Source organism: Schistocerca serialis, chromosome 7, assembly GCF_023864345.2.
Source record: "Schistocerca serialis cubense isolate TAMUIC-IGC-003099 chromosome 7, iqSchSeri2.2, whole genome shotgun sequence".
Taxonomy (NCBI): Eukaryota; Metazoa; Arthropoda; class Insecta; order Orthoptera; family Acrididae; genus Schistocerca; species Schistocerca serialis.
In genome coordinates, this window is record NC_064644.1 from 602,182,931 (window position 1) to 602,196,709 (window position 13,779).

Consider the following 13,779-nt stretch of genomic DNA (forward strand, 5'->3'; position numbering starts at 1 on the left):
AGTCGTCATCGCCCTGTATTGGAGGATGGAGCGGCGCCGCGCGGGATTAGCCGAGCGGTCTAGGGCGCTGCATCCATGGACTGTGCGGCTGGTCCCGCAGGCGGTTCGAGTCCTCCCTCGGGCATGGGTGTGTGTGTTTGTCCTTAGGATGATTTAGGTTAAGTAGTGTGTAAGCTTAGGGACTGATGACCTTAGCAGTTAAGTCCCATAAGATTTCACACACATCTGAGCATTTTTGATGGAGCGGCGACCCAACAGTGAATGTCGGCTGTCGTGGTGAAGTGGTAGCGGTCTTGAGGGCTGCTACATAAGTCACAGCAAGCAGCGTCGGCTGCGATGGCGGGTCCGCGTCAGCCGGCGGCAGCTGAGTGATTCGACGTTGGATACATTCGGATCTAAGGTGTCCCTCCCTCCCTCAACCAGAGCAGGTCTTCGGTTGCCCGTCGTAGATGACGATGGCACAGCAACCACCGATATTCAGATATGAAGGTACAAGTCTTTTAAGTTCTATTCAGACTTGGTAGACTCCGTACAGGATATGTCTGGAATTGTGCCCATTTTTCTTCAATATGATTATGCACCGCGCCGTAGGGGCGCAGCGGTGCCACGATGTCCTGCGCCGGTAGTTCGAATGGAAGTTCGAAAAGTCTGATCGTGCGGAGTCCCACGCCCGAGTAATCGACGTGCACAGTCCCCAAATCGCCATCAGCATGGCAGAAACGGAGGCCCTGTTTCGTCTCCTGAAGGATCCGTTGACATGTTGCGTCTTTGATGATCCTGACATATACGATGCTATTCACAATGGACAAGTGAATGCCAAGAATGTCTGTCGCCTGGATTTTTGCCCCTTCTGTAGGAATCTTTCCACGTCAACTGCTTTGGGTCGTGCAAATTCGTTGCGGAACGTAAATGTGAGCGTCGATTTTCTGTATTGGTGCGCCATAGTGATCTATACGCTGAGTACGGCACGCGCGAAACGGCCGAGTAAGATGTAAACAACACGAGCGCTCGCTCCGCGGCAGGAACGCAAACAGCGCGTCTTCACCGCAGCACTGCCAAAGTCCAGCTCACCATCTGAGCTACCCAAGTACGATTCGCAACCCGTCCTCACAGCTGCACTTCCGGCAGTACCTCGTCTCCTACTTCCCACACCTCACAGAAGCTCTCCTGCAAACGTTGCAAGACTGGCACTACTGGAAGAAAGGATATTGCGGAGACATGGCTTAGCCACAGCCTGGAGGATGTTTCCAGAATGAAATTTTCACTATGTGGAGCTGCCAGGACGGCTGGTGAGTCGAGCTCGGGTAGCTCAGATGGCAGCCGGCATGCTAACTCACCGTGTCGGTCACAGTGCTGCTCGCCCTCTGTAATAAAAAAAAAAGTGAGTAAAGGAATCAACCATCAACTTGAACAGATGTCATCTGACGTCCGCCCAGACCAAACGCATCCAACAGTACCGAACAAAACGGAAAAAAAGGATGCCGGAACACTTGCCGGCGAAAAGCAAAGATCCCGAGTTCGGCTCTCAGTCCGGCACAGAGTTTTAATCTGCTAGGAAGTTCACATTAGCCCAAAGTCCTTCTTGACGTACAGTGTCTAGCAATGAATCCTGTCTTGCTATCATTGTAGTTGTTTGCCCTTTCATAGTCAACTAAATCTTTATATTCTTTCTGCGTGTTACTACAATGTCATTTTACAGCAGATCTGCAGTACCCGTCGATTGCGCGACTTTGTAATAGATACAGGGAATTCTTGTACCTTTCTACTGCCATTCCTATTCAGTTTTAAACGCTTGTCACGATAGGTCGCTAGACTGCCTCTCTTTGTACAAACAACCACCGGGCTTGTGAATGTACCCATTCCACGAACGAGTAGCAAAATGTAAACAGCGTTGACACCACGATTCTACCGAACTGAAGAGAGTTGTGCGGTCTGACAAATGCCACACCGCCATACCACATCACATGTCGCACTGAACCGAATACTGCCGAGAAGGACCGAACAAAGCTGAGACACGCCACGCCCCAGGCCACACATGATGCTCACACCTGGCTCGCGAGCCGTTTGGCACACCGTCGCTGGTCCTAATTTGCACCCATATATCAGAATGCTTTACAATTCTAACTTTAGTAATATTAAACTGATTTATACATTTACATTAGGTTACAGTTATCTACATGACAATTGCCTACGTTCATCTCTGATATACATGGAGACAAGCTGAAGCTATTTGTGCTGCATGGGAAAAGCAATGTGGCATCAAGAGAGTTATTGGAAACTAGGTCAGAAACCTGGCGTTTCGCGTGTATTTATTTATAACTCTGCAAGATACTTCGTATGCGTGGACTTTAATTTTGGCTTAAAAAGCTTCTTTGTATAGAATATCTCAAGTAGTATGATTAGGGACATGAACTGAGAACTTGTCGAAATATTTTCTGGTGGATATTCACAAGCTGTATCAACAAACAGAATGCCAGCTTTACAACCTACAGAATTGTATAAAATACAGCAAGCTTTTACTATTACATCACAAATGTCGACTGATGTCAAAAGACTTGTTGTGATAAATAATTGTGAGTAAATAAGTACATGCAGTATCGTCAGCTGCCCTCATGTGTCTGCCTGTTTAGGAGTCACGGTTCGTGATGTATGCCCCACTCAGTGCCTTGCCAAGCTGTCCGAGCACACGATGTGGCAGCATGCGCAGCTTTGCTGCCGGAAAGTGCATACAAGGGGGGGCATAGGCAGACAAGATCATTTCTGCATTTAATAATATAAGTATGGATTAAATACACTGAAAATCGATAATCATTCTATTCATTACGTCCAATCGTATTACGTAGCACATATCAGTTATCAGGAGAAAGAAAACTGGCATTCTACGGATCGGAGCGTGGAATGTCAGATCCCTTAATCGGGTAGGTAGGTTAGAAAATTTAAAAAGGGAAATGGATAGGTTAAAGTTAGATATAGTGGGAATTAGTGAAGTTCGGTGGCAGGAGGAGTAAGACTTTTGGTCAGGTGATTACAGGGTTATAAATACAAAATCAAATAGGGGTAATGCAGGAGTAGGTTTAATAATGAATAAAAAAATAGGAGTGCGGGTAAGCTACTACAAACAGCATAGTGAACGCATTATTGTGGCCAAGATAGACACAAAGCCCATGCCTACTACAGTAGTACAAGTTTATATGCCAACTAGCTCTGCAGATGATGAAGAAATTGATGAAATATATGACGAGATAAAAGAAATTATTCAGGTAGTGAAGGGAGACGAAAATTTAATAGTCATGGCTGACTGGAATTCGTCAGTAGGAAAAGGGAAAGAAGGAAACATAGTAGGTGAATATGGATTGGGGAGAAGAAATGAAAGAAGAAGCCGCCTTGTAGAATTTTGCACAGAGCATAAGTTAATCATAGCTAACACTTGGTTCAAGAATCATGAAAGAAGGTTGTATACCTGGAAGAATCCTGGAGATACTAAAAGGTATCAGATAGATTACATAATGGTAACACAGAGATTTAGGAACCAAGTTTTAAACTGTAAGACATTTCCAGGGGCAGATGTGGATTCTGACCACAATCTATTGGTTATGAACTGCAGATTGAAACTGAAGAAACTGCAAAAAGGCGGGAATTTAAGGAGATGGGACCTGGATAAACTGAAAGAACCATAGGTGGTACAGAGTTTCAGGGAGAGCATAAGGGAACAATTGACAGGAATGGGGGAAAGAAATACAGTAGAAGAAGAATGGGTAACTCTGAGGGATGAAGTAGTGAAGGCAGCAGAGGATCAAGTACGTAAAAAGACGAGGGCTAATAGAAATCCTTGGGTAACAGAAGAAATATTGAAATTAATTGATGAAAGGAGAAAATATGACAATGCAGTAAATGAAGCAGGCAAAAAGGAATACAAAAGTCTCAAAAATGAGATCGACAGGAAGTGCAAAATGGTTAAGCAGGGATGGCTAGAGGACAAATGTAAGGATGTAGAGGCTTGTCTCACTAGGGGTAAGATAGATACTGCCTACAGGAAAATTAAAGAGACCTTTGGAGAGAAGAGAACCACTTGTATGAATATCAAGAGCTCAGATGGCAACCCAGTTCTAAGCAAAGAAGGGAAGGCAGAAAGGTGGAAGGAGTATATAGAGGGTTTATACAAGGGCGATATACTTGAGGACAATATTATGGAAATGGAAGAGGATGTAGATGAAGATGAAATGGGAGATAAAATACTGCGTGAAGAGTTTGACAGAGCACTGAAAGACCTGAGTCGAAACAAGGCCCCGGGAGTAGACAACATTCCATTAGAACTACTGATGGCCTTGGGAGAGCCAGTCATGACAAAACTATACCATCTGGTGAGCAAGATGTATGAGACAGGTGAAATACCCACAGACTTCAAGAAGAATATAATAATTCCAATCCCAAAGAAAGCAGGTGTTGACAGATGTGAAAATTACCGAACTATCAGTTTAATAAGTCACAGCTGCAAAATACTAACGCGAATTCTTTACAGACGAATGGAAAAACTGGTAGAAGCGGACCTCGGGGAAGATCAGTTTGGATTCTGTAGAAATCTTGAAACACGTGAGGCAATACTAACCTTACGACTTAGAAGAAAGATTAAGAAAAGGCAAACCTACGTTTCTAGCATTTGTAGACTTGGAGAAAGCTTCTGACAACGTTAACTGGAATTCTCTCTTTCAAATTCTGAAGGTGGCAGGGGTAAAATACAGGGAGCGAAAGGCTATTTACAATTTGTACAGAAACCAGATGGCAGTTATAAGAGTCGAGGGGCATGAAAGGGAAGCAGTGGTTGGGAAAGGAGTGAGACAGGGTTGTAGCCTCTCCCCGATGTTATTCAATCTGTATTTTGAGCAAGCAGTAAAGGAAACAAAAGAAAAATTCAGAGTAGGTATTAAAATCCATGGAGAAGAAATAAAAACTTTGAGGTTCGCCGATGACATTGTAATTCTGTCAGAGACAGCAAAGGACTTGGAAGAGCAGTTGAACGGAATGGACAGTGTCTTGAAAGGAGGATATAAGATGAACATCAACAAAAGCAAACCGAAGATAATGGAATGTAGCCGAATTAAATCGGGTGATGCTGAGGGAATTAGATTGGGAAATGAGACACTTAAAGTAGTAAAGGAGTTTTGCTATTTAGGGAGTAAAATAACTGATTATGGTCGAAGTAGAGAGAATATAAAATGTAGACTGGCAATGGCAAGGAAATCGTTTCTGAAGAAGAGAAATTTGTTAACATCGAGTATAGATTTAAGTGTCAGGAAGTCATTTCTGAAAGTATTTGTATGGAGTGTAGCCATGTATGGAAGTGAAACATGGACGATAACCAGTTTGGACAAGAAGAGAATAGAAGCTTTCGAAATGTGGTGCTACAGAAGAATGCTGAAGATAAGGTGGGTAGATCACGTAACTGATGAGGAGGTATTGAATAGGATTGGGGAGAAGAGAAGTTTGTGGCACAACTTGACTAGAAGAAGGGATCGGTTGGTAGGACATGTTTTGAGGCATCAAGGGATCACAAATTTAGCATTGGAGGGCAGCGTGGAGGGTAAAAATCGTAGAGGGAGACCAAGAGATCAATACACTAAGCAGATTCAGAAGGGTGTAGGTTGCAGTAGGTACTGGGAGATGAAGAAGCTTGCACAGGATAGAGTAGCATGGAGAGCTGCATCAAACCAGTCTCAGGACTGAAGACCACAACAACAACATCAGTCAATAAAAACATTTTCGCGAATATAAAGTTCAAAAATCAAAGAGAAATTGTTTTTGCAAAGAGTAAATATTTTTCCTAATTCGTGTAATAACAGAGGTCGCATTTATAACATTACGCTATCTTTTTCTCTGCAATCCGATTTTGATTAAACGAAGCCTATATGTTGCTTCAACCTACGGTCAAGTTACCTGTCAAAACCCATGAAAATTCTTCCAGTAGTTTGGAATATTAGCGTGTTCAAGCAGACAAAAAGACATAGACGACAGTGTTACAGTTTTATTATTAGTATGGACATAAACAGAAGAAAAGCTGGTAAGTGGAAATTGAAAACATTCCAGTGATAAATTAAAACCTTGTGGCTGTAACACATAAATGCGAATGGTTGTTGTGGTGTCACCGCCAGAAACCACACTTGCTAGGTGGTAGCCTTTAAATCGGCCGCGGTCCAGTAGTATACGTCGGACCCGCGTGTCGCCACTATCAGTGATTGCAGACGGAGCGCCGCCACACGGCAGGTCTAGAGAGACTTCATAGCACTCGCCCCAGTTGTACAGCCGACTTTGCTAGCGATGGTTCACTGACAAATTACGCTCTCATTTGCCGAGACGATAGTTAGCATAGCCTTCAGCTGCGTCATTTGCTACGACCTAGCAAGGCACCATTATCATTTGCTATTTATCTTGTGATGCATGTACCGTCAGACCGATGTTCACAAATTATGGATTAAAGTTAAGTATTCCAGCAGCTAAGTACTTTTTTTGCTAGTATAATTACTTTACCTGTTCCAGACCTCACGCCAGCCTGCGTGAGCTTAAGCGCGTGGCTTTCGGCTACCTCCTAGTGGCTTTGCTGTCTTGCCAAGTCGCAACAGTTGTATTAATGGATGAGCTGCCTTCGATATTGCATCCGCTCTGTATACATGACTATTGCCTTACAGAACAGAATACACTGAGGTAACAATTATCCAGCGGGTAGCGATATGGACACACGCAGTTGGTGGTAGTACCGCGTTCACGAGGTATGTAAAGGGCAGTGCGGTGGTGGGGCTGTCATCTGTACTCTGGTGATTCGTGTGGAAAGGTTTCCGACGTCATCTTGACACACGACGGGAATCAACAGATTTTGAACACGGAATGGTAGTTGGAGCTAGACGCATGGGACATTGCATTTCGGAAATTGTTATATAATTCAAAATTCCGAGATGCACAGTGTCAAGAGTGTGTCGAGAATAACAAATTTCAGGCATTCCCTCTCACCACGGAAGATGGCTGTGCCACTGCACAGCCAAGTAGGCTTAGTTTGTTTCTGGTCTCAAGTGGTTACTGATTTGGAGCTGTTGTATCGCTACGCTGACTTCGTTATGTCCTAGACTTGTTAGTGCTTCGTTCACATCATGAACGCAGTCTATTGCGGACTTACAGGAATGTTTCCTTGTGGTTCGATGTACTCACCAGAGCAAGTGAGGATAGAGAGTTCCAATCAACACCCCGCATGATAGAAATTACCGTATTCTCAAAAGCAGCGTCTAAAGGAAGTTTTCAATGGGTTGAGGTCTCCCTGCTCCGTGTCTGACACTGAGCACAGAGAAGTCCCATACCCAAAAGGTATGATGAAGACAGAGCATCAACAGATCCGAGGCTAGCACGAGCTCCTCTGAGTTCGCAGTACCTAAGAAAATTAAGGAATAGCAAACTTTTGTGTTGGTCTCAAATTACTACAGAAGACTTGTATGGAGAATTAAAGTGAGTTTTGACGTCATTCATGGTTCCGATATTTTCAGACTTTCAGAACGAGTTTACCCTTTTGTGTGATGCATTTTATCATGTTTGGGGATCTACATCTACATCTAAACCCATACTCCGCAAGCCACCTGACGGTGTGTAGCGGAGGGTACTTTGAGTACCTCTATCGTTTCTCCCTTCTATTCCAGTCTCGTACTGTTCGTGAAAAGAAAGATTGTCGGTATGCCTCTGTGTGGGCTCTAATCTCCCTGATTTTATCCTCATGGTCTCTTGGCGAGATATACATAGGAGGGAGCAATATACTGCTTGACTCCTCGGTGAAGTTATGTTCTCGAAACGTCAGCAAATGCCCGTACGAGCTACTGAGCGTCTCTCTTGCACAGTCTTCCACTGGAGTTTATCTATCATCTCCGTAACGCTTTCGCGATTACTAAATGATCCTGTAACGAAGCGCGCTGCTCTCCGTTCGATCTTCTCTATCTCTTCTATCAACCCTATCTGGTACGGATCCCACACCGGTGAGCATCATTCAAGCAGTGGGCGATCAAGTGTACCGTAACCTACTTCCTTTGTTTTCGGATTGCATTTCCTTAGGATTCTGCCAATGAATCTCAGTCTGGCATCTGCTTTAAAAAATGGCTCAAATGGCTCTGAGCACTATGGGACTTAACTTCTGAGATCATCAGTCCCCTAGAACTTAGAACTACTTAAACCCAACTGACCTAAAGACATCACACACATCCATGCCCGAGACAGGATTCGAACCTGCGACCGTACCGGTCGCGCGGCTCCAGACTGGGCATCTGCTTTAGTAACGATTAATTTTATATGGTAATTCCATTTTAAATCACTCCTAATGCCTCCTACCAGATGATGGTGATGATGAAGTCCCATACTCCGTGACAGAGCGTAGGGTAACGATGCGGGAGACCCGCACCGCCGTACTAGGCAAGGTCCTATTGGAGGTGGTTTGCCATTACCTTCCTCCGACCGTAATGGGGATGAATGATGATGATGCAGGAAACACAACAACACCCAGTCTTCTCAAGGCAGGAAAAACCCCTGACCCCGCTGGGAATCGAAACCGGGACCCCGTGCTCGAGAAGCGAGAACGCTACCGTGAGACCACGAGTAGCGGACACTCCCAGATAATTTATGGAATTAACTGCTTCCAGTTGCTGACTTGCTATACTGTAGCTAAATGATAAAGGATCTTTCTTTCTATGTATTCGCAGCACATTACACTTGTCTACATTGAGATTCAATTGCCATTCCCTGCACCATGCGTCAATTCGTTGCAGATCATCCTGCATTTCAGTACAATTTTCCATTGTTACAACCTCTCAATATACTACAGCATCATCCGCAAAAAGCCTCAGTGAACTTCCGATGTTATCCACAAGGTCATTTATATTATTGCGAATAGCAACGGTCCTACGACACTCCCCTGCGGCACACCTGAAACCACTCATGTTTCGGAAGACTTCTCTCCTTTGAGAATGACATGTTGCGTTCTGTTATCTAGGAACTCTTCAATCCAATTACACAATTAGTCTGACAGGCCATATGCTCTTACTTTGTTCATTAAACGACTTTGGGGAACTGTATCCAACGCCTTGTGGAAGTCAAGAAACGCAGCATCTACTTGTGAACCCGTGTCTATGGCCCTCTGAGTCTCGTGGACTATATATATTTATAAAAAACAAATACTAAAAAAAAAGTTGCATAGCGCGAGATTCGATCCGGCGACTTTCGGATTACGAACCCGAGCGCTTACCGCTGCGCCACGACGCTGTAGAGAATTATTAATCGTAGAGAGTATTTCACCGCAACGGTTTCTTTTAACTGTCGATTTTCTCGACAATGGCTGAGAAGTGCATCTTGGTGCTTTGCCACATTACACCTCTGGCCATGAGCTTTTATTATGCGCAGTATGAATCGAATCTGAATTTCACAATTGGCGGCCTCCCCTTGTGAGTGCAGGCCGAGCACAACATACTGTAGCAGTGCCAAAGTACACAAGGAAGTGGCCGTGTTGCCTGGAGGCTTTATGGCTCTAATACACAGTGGGTTAAGTGATGACATCGGTCACAAGATATCGCTGGATGCACTGGTGCACTGGCTGTGGAAGCGTACAGTGCCTACCTTGTTCAAACAAGGCCAATGTAAGAGCAAGTGAATTTCGTGAGTCTTCCTGACAATTTGCCCACCGCATTTCTGTTGCTGAGGAGCATGCCTGTGGCTGCATGAAATCGTTTGGCTTCTTGTTTTATCTTATTTGTATTGCATGCATCCCACGTTTTTTGTTCTAAATCTTACAAGTATTTTTATAGGTATTAAAAATCCACAATCATATATTTTTCAGAACTATCTGTATAGGGTTAGGAATGTTTGTGAGACTAGAGAAACTCTTTTATACTTCTTAGTCAATTTTAAAAACTTAGTACAATAAAAATTCTTTTTTTATTTAAATGATTATTTTCTGCTTTTTGGTGATTTATGTGCGTGAGTGTGAAATTTTTCAGTCGATTTCAAACATTATCATGAGATTACAACAGAAACATGTGGTAAATTTTAGGTTTCTTTCACTTTCTCTTCATCTGAGTCAACCAATATATTGGTGCTCCTTCGTACATCTCGCGAAAAAACAGCGAAGGTAGAAGTTAGGGAGATTCAGGCTCACATGGAGATTTACGAGCAACTGTTGTTCCTGCAAACTCGGGCAGGAAAACAGGGAAACAGCAGTGACACACAAAGTAATCAGCATCACAGACCAGACAAGGAAGCGATTTAATATTGCCTTGTCGTAAAATTCTGAGCTATGTTTAACGTTATGACCGTAGCTGATTTGGAAGTTAGTTTAAAATCAGTTGCAAAATTGGTACCCAAACAAACAGACCTACGAGAAAGCTATTTAATAAAAAAGGCGTAAATAGAAACAGTTTTGGAAATGAGAGGTTACGAGCTGCGCTGAGCACATAGGATAGGGCTAACGGTACTTCCGTCAAAGAAGTATGAGAATTCTCCATATGCCCTAGAACCTGATATGGTATATGGGCTGCTAGACACTTGACAATTGACTCACATGATGTGATATACGAGAAACCAGGAATGAACAACAATAGGAAAGTGCAGCTCTGCTTAAAATTTAGATAAACACAGGAGTTAAAAGCAGTAAATGTTACCATAGTACGAACTTATGCTTTATTTGAAGAAATTTGCAATAAAGGTACTCAAAATGTATGCAAGTATATGTAACCATTTTTGGTGATAATTAAGTTCAGCGAAGACTCAAAGTTGAAACTGTTGTTGTTCTAAAACTATTACACTACTGGCAATTACTATTGCTACACCATGAAGATGACGTGCTACAGACGCGAAATTTAACCGACAGGAAAAGGTACTGTGATATGCAAACGATTAGATCTTCAGAGCATTCACACAAGGTTGGCGCCGGTGGCGACACTTACAACGTGCTGACATGAGGAAAGTTTCCAATCGAGTTCTCATACACAAACAGCAGTTGACCGGCGTTGCCTGGAGAAACGTTGTTGTGATGCCTCGTGCAACAAGGAGAAATGCGTACCATCACGTTTCCGACTTTGATAAAGGTCGGATTGTAGCACATCGCGATTGCGTTTTATCGTATCACGACATTGCTGCTCGAGTTGGTCGAGATCCAATGACTGTTAGCAGAATATGGAATCGGTGGGTTCAGGAGGGTAATACGGAACGCCGTGCTGGATCTCAACGGCCTCGTATCACTAGCAGTCGAGATGACAGGCATCTTATCCGCATGGCTGTAACGGATCGTGCAGCCACGTCTCGAGCCCTGAGTCAACAGATGGGGACGTTTGCAAGACAACAACCATCTGCACGAAAAGTTCGACGACGTTTGCAGCAGCACGGACTATCAGCTCGGAGACCATGGCTGCGGTTACCCTTGACGCTGCATCACAGACAGGAGCGCCTGCGATGGCGTACTCAACGACGAACCTGGGTGCACGAATGGCAAAACGTCATTTTTTCGGATGAATCCAGCTTCTGTTTACAGCATCATGACGGTCACATCCGTATTTGGCGACATCGCGGTGAACGCACATTGGAAGTGTGTATTCGTCATCGCCATACTGGCGTATCACCCGGCGTGATGGTATGGGGTGCCGTTGGTTACACGTCTCGATCACCTCTTGTTCGCATTGACAGCACTTTGAACGGTGGACATTACATTTCAGATGTGTTACGACCCGTGGCTCTACCCTTCATTCGATCCCTGGGAAACCCTACATTTCAGCAGGATAATGCACGACCGCATGTTGCAGGTCCTGTACGGACCTTTCTGGGTACAGAAAATGTTCGACTGCTGCCCTGGCCAGCACATTCTCCAGATCTCTCACCAATTGATAACGTCTGGTCAATGTTGGCCGAGCAACTGGCTCGTCACAATACGCCAGTCACTACTCTTGATGAACTGTGGTATCGTGTTGAAGCTGCATAGGCAGCTGTACCTGTACACGCTATCCAAGCTCTGTTTGACTCAGTGCCCAGGCGTATCAAGGCCGTTATTACGGCGATAGGTGGTTGTTCTGGGTGCTGATTTCTGAGGATCTACGCACCCAAATTGCGCGAAAATGTAATCACATGACAGTTCTAGTATAATATATTTGTCCAATGAATACCCGTTTATCATCTGCATTTCTTCTTTCGTGTAGCAATTTTAATGGCCAGTTGTGTATTTAACTCTAAACAAAGTGAAACATTTTATTTGGTTAGTGGACACTATAATGATTAACCAAGTGGTTTCCAAATGACGGTTTCAGTCACTTTTCACATGTTAGAAATAGGTCAACAGATAGAAGGTTACCATCTTTTAATCAGCTTGAAAACAAGATGTTAACAATCAGATGAAATCAGGAAGAAAACTGATTAAGAACTTAATGCCTAATATATGTCATAAATCATATTAAACTCGATGTAAAAACGATCGAGAGAATAAATTTCAGCAGCAAGAACCCTGGTGAAAATAGTACCAACAGTCGTCACTGGATGGTGGGGTGAGCGAGATCTCGACTCTTAGGACCGAATCTTCAGTGATCGTATATTCATTTATTAGTTGCTGGTTCTTGTTTTGTCGCTGTGTGTGGCCGTGAGAGACAACAGCATATTCCTTGCTGGGACAATAATATTAGCAAACTTTATGATAAATACCAAGAAACAGGAAACCCTGAAATCGGTGGACAAATATTAGAGGGACTAAACACACACAGAAAATACAAGTGGCTGGGACTCACGTCCCAGCTGAATTTTATACATTCCAGGAGAAAAGTCTGGTTATTATTGAGGAAACTTGGTAACTCCTCTTCAGCACGCCACCAGGAACCTAAAATAAAACCGTCGAAGATGGCATAGCACATAAAGGCGCGTGCTGAGATAACCCCTCTTGATCCAACAACTGAAGCAGAAACTAAAGAAGAACTAAAAGAACTTGATAAAACTCAGAATTACGATACACCGCTTTCGTCACCATTTAGCGAAGAGGAAATCAAGGGTGCGATAAAGACCTTAAAAATACGCAAAGCGGCTGGATTGGACGGTAAATTCCCAGAATTTATGGAACACCTCGGACCTAATGGAAAAGCGTGGCTATGAAACGTTTACACCAACATGTTAAACACTGGAATAGTCCCGCCACAATTTAAAATAGCCCACACGCTAGCAATCCTTAAACCTGGAAAGCTACCAGAAGATCCAACTAGCTACCGCCCCTTAGCCCTCTTGAGTGTATGCTTTAAGTTGTTGGAACGCCTAATACTTAATAGAACTCAGGACATCGTGGATGGAATAACCCCTCCATATCAGGCAGGTTTCAGAAACAAGCGCAGCTGTTGTGAACAAGTTTTAGCCTTAACATCATGTATAGAAAACGGATTCCAGAACAGGATGAAGTCAAGTGTAGCTTTTGTTGATCTGTGTGTGGCTCCAGGGTCTTATACTTATGTTCAAGAGACAAACCCCTAGTTTAAAACTGGCAACCTTAATGAACAACATACTGACGGTCTTGCAAAGTGAGCATCGTCCACAACACCAACAGATCGTATAAAATAAAAAATGGCCTTCCTCAAGGATCTGTGTTGGCTCCAACACTTTTTAATTTGTATATTAGTGACTTGCCAAATACAGTCAGCAGGAAATTTTGCTACGCCGATGATTTGGCACTAGCTGTACAAACTAAAACACTTGGGAGAGGAGCGAACGTACTCACAGAAGATCTGGAGTCCTTGAATTCCTGTTATA

At 43.6% G+C, this 13,779-nt stretch overlaps 1 protein-coding gene across 1 annotated transcript in view; it reads right to left on the reverse strand.

Moving 5' to 3' along the window:
- Positions 1-13,779, reverse strand: part of LOC126412246 (myrosinase 1-like) — a 211,186-nt gene that overhangs the window by 110,194 nt on the left and 87,213 nt on the right. The window lies entirely within an intron of this gene.